At 39.7% G+C, this 4,120-nt stretch overlaps 1 pseudogene; it reads left to right on the forward strand.

Moving 5' to 3' along the window:
• The first annotated feature begins 345 nt into the window (after window positions 1-345).
• LOC146006020 (5S ribosomal RNA) lies at window positions 346-465 on the forward strand (annotated as a pseudogene).
• The last annotated feature ends 3,655 nt before the right edge of the window (window positions 466-4,120 follow it).

The following is a 4,120-nucleotide window of genomic DNA, read 5'->3' on the forward strand; positions in this document are numbered from 1 at the left end:
AGCGCTGCTGACTTCATCATGGGTGATATAGAGTATATATATATATCAGCCAATCCTGATGGACTAACTTTTAAGGCAATTGAATGGGTCAAAATGGGACCAAGAGGAGGCGATTTAGCGACAAAATTATCCCAGAGAGAAATGTACTGGATTTTCGAGCTGGATACCATGCATCCCCAGGGTTTCAATGACAGCTATGAAATAGCACCATTCTTATAAGGTCAAAACATATCACTACCACTTCTTACTGGCACATCTTTTATCACAAACTTCTGTACACTTTTTTAAATTTCGGGTGTGAATATAATAAAGGTATTAAAACATCTCAAAAGTGTCACCGTATTTATCTACAGTCAAACCACACTATGTGACGCCCAATCTCGTCCGATCTTGGAAGCTAAGCAGTGTTGGGCCTGGCTAGTACCAAGAAGGGAGACCCCTTGGGAAAACCAGGTGCTGTAGTAACAAAAATGACGACCGACCTTTTATGATACTACTCACTAGCATTTCTACCTAAAGAATTCACCATAACTTATTCTAATTTATTTTAGCACCTTCAATTCCTAATGACTTTTAACCTCATTCTATTTATAGATATATATCTGTTTATACACACGTATATATGCACATTAAAAGTAAATATATCATATAATCCTCACCCTTCTAAAAAGAACACTTTTCTCTTCAAAACACCTCCTAATTTAAATGAACACGGAGAATTCCCTATATTCATTCATATAAGCACTCAGCACTTTATCCTCATTACTGTATTAGAATATAAGCACGCAGCACTGTATCTTAATTATTTATTTAAATGTGAAACATCTGAATATTCCCAATTTTTATTGCTCTATAAGTGCAAATATGTGCAGTACCGCAAGAACATATTATATTTACGATCCCCCCTTTTTTATTTTTATTTTTCATGGAGTATGAAACCTAACAAGATGCCTCCACAAAGATGGCCGCCGTTACATAATCCATATCCATATATATTTGAGTATATTGAATATATATAGCACTGTATCTTAAATGTGAAACCTCTGAATATCCCCTTTTTTGGTTGCTCTATAAGTACAAATATGTGCAGTACCGCAAGAACATATTATATGTATTTACGATCTCCCCTTCTTTACTTCCATGCACTATCCATGCACATGCACTATGTAACTTAACAAGATGCCTCCACAAAGATGGCCGCCGTTACAAAATCCATATCCATAACATGGTACCAGAATCTCTTGGAAAATGGCGGCCGGCACCCAGAGAAACAGACACCACTTAATGAGATCCTGTCTGAAACTCCGCCGGGACGATCAACGCCCGGCGCATGCGCAGTACGCAAAGAAGGTCAAAAGCAGCTCCATACAACCTGGACATGCGCAGTACGCGCGCCCGGATGCCGGAAACGTGGCGGAAGTGCCGCGAATCACTTATTACACACGATCTGGACTTGATTTGATGCTTTCTGTTTGCTTTTTGTTTATTTTAATATAGCGATTGTCTGACTATATATGGCCACTAATACTGATAATATATTGATAAAGAAAATTAACTGTCTAAGAGTCATTTAGCTCTATACACCCAATTAACCACAGGAAGTGATGTCACACAGCTATGAGACAGACATATAGGTATAAATACTGGTCTGGCCTCAGTTGCCTCTTACCCCTTGATGAAGTCACATCGACGAAACGCGTTGGGAAACCACTGATCTCCATCCTTTTTTGAGCTAAGCAAATCTCCTTTATATCTTTATACGTTTTTATTGATTTTAGGAAGATTTTTATAAATTGTTTTTTTATATACCTCCCCCATATTTCTTGTGTATATCTGTTGTTTATCCTTGCAAATGTTTACCCTTGTATCTTTAAAATTTGTCCATCCTTTTATACGCACCATTTTGTCTTATAAAATTATGTCATCTTAATAAATATTTATTTATTATATACCTAGCCCAGTAATTAGTCGCCGAAATCTTTATCCATTTACCCATATTTCTAAGTGTTATACCGACACTAATTTTTAAAGAACTGGCTGACACCCTCTACATAATAAGGGAAGATTGCTGTGGCCACTCTATATATTTTTTCACACGAGCACAAGTAGCGCCACTCATCCAAAGTACATATATATATATATATATATATATATATATATATATATATATATATATAAGATAGATATAGATAAATAGATGGATAGATAGATAGATAGATACTTACAGAGAGGCTAATCACACCTGCATTAATGGATGATTATCCTGGTATTGATTACTGTTCTATTGATTATTGTTGTATTGATTACTTAAGTTTTGCTATAACTTTGATTATTTTGGTATTATGCTATTAATTATTGTGATATTGGATATTGTGATAGTGATTATTATGGCTTGAGCATCGTGGTATTGATCATCGTGGTATTGATGATGGTGAGGCTGGCCTAGCAGTAGGGGCTGTCCTCAGATTGTCACGTTAATGTCAGAGTTACAAGTGTCATCAGATGTCATCAGATGGGGACTACAAGTGACACTGACAGGCAGCTGTTCCTGACCGCTGAGTTATTGCCCTTGATGAGAGTAAGTTCTCTTTTTGCTTCATTCTCACACAGGGGTAATGTCTTTCCTGGTCACACAGGTCAGCCAGGACACCCCCGAACTCCTCCCCTGACCTCCCACGTACCTATGTAGCCTTGGGAAATGATATTTGTGAACGAAGTTTGTAGCAGTCCCTAAATTGGCTCAGAAGTGCCAATACCTCCCCTATACAGTTTTTCAGAGCCGGCCCTAGCCTAAATGATGCCTTAGGCAAGATTTTGGCTGGTGCCCCCTAGCACCGCCACTAGTTCCGCCTCTGACCCTGCTCCCCTTTACCAGCACCATCAACCCTCATCATAGCAGTCATCATTTTGGTGCTCCTACCGCAATATTTTAAATAGAAACAGTGCACACATTTGGTGCGCAGCCCAAACAGGGAAGGGGCATGGCCACACAATTTTGCTCCCAATTCAAATTATGCCACACAGTAGTGCAACTTTATTCACATTATATCATGCGATGATGTTCCTTATTCAAGTTACATCACACTGTAGTACCACTTTACCTTATATACATTACTCCTCACATTATACCCTTAGAAAAGAATCCTGAGAAAATATTGTATTTTAACCACCTCCATGGCCACACTGCAACCCAGCACAAAGCAGTGTGTGCTGGGCAGAGGAGAAGAGCTGCAGCTGCTGCTGTCACTTAAGTGGAGGGGGCCCGGGGCCCCCACTGGGCCCTCCCATCAGACTTTGGCCTGGGTAATTTGTACCCCCTATCCCTTTCTCTCGGCACCCCTGATAATACCACACAGTAATGCCCCTTACACATGACACACATTATTAATGTCCTTATAACAATAATGCCCATTACACATTATGCCAACCTTTATTAATGCCCTTCATACACATAATGACACACATAATGCCCCTTACACATATTTTGCACATTATTAATGCCCTTATACACATGACACACATAATGCCCATTACACATATGTTGCACATTATTAATGCCCTTATACACATGACACACATAATGCCTGTTACACATATGTCACACATTATTAATGCATTTATACATGACACACATAATGCCCCTTACACATATGCCGAACACTATTGCACAACCAACCCACCCGCAGACAGCACTCGCACAGCCGCTAACACTGTGACCTCTGCTTCTGCTTGGATACAGATGTTTCCTCATACATCTTGTCTCAATAGGCCATGCAGCTCCTGGCCAGTTCTGCTAACGTTGGGTGCCTTTTTTGCTGAAAATTCATCTTCTTTGTATTGTTATGACCAGCACACACAAGGAGCTTCCGATGATTAAAATTATATGCGGCATGCCTACATTCTGTGTGAGATTGTGGCTGTACCTGCATACGGAATGGTATGTTACAGTGATTTCCATGAATACACTATTTCATATGCAGATACAGCCTCACTCACACAGAATATAGGCATGCTGCATATCATTTTAATCGGCAGAATCTGCTGATGCCCCTAGGCATTCCAAATGCCCTAGGCAATTGCCTAGTTTGCCTATGCCTAAGGCCGGCCCTGCAGTTTTTCA

Source organism: Crinia signifera, chromosome 5, assembly GCF_055691185.1.
Source record: "Crinia signifera chromosome 5, ASM5569118v1, whole genome shotgun sequence".
Taxonomy (NCBI): Eukaryota; Metazoa; Chordata; class Amphibia; order Anura; family Myobatrachidae; genus Crinia; species Crinia signifera.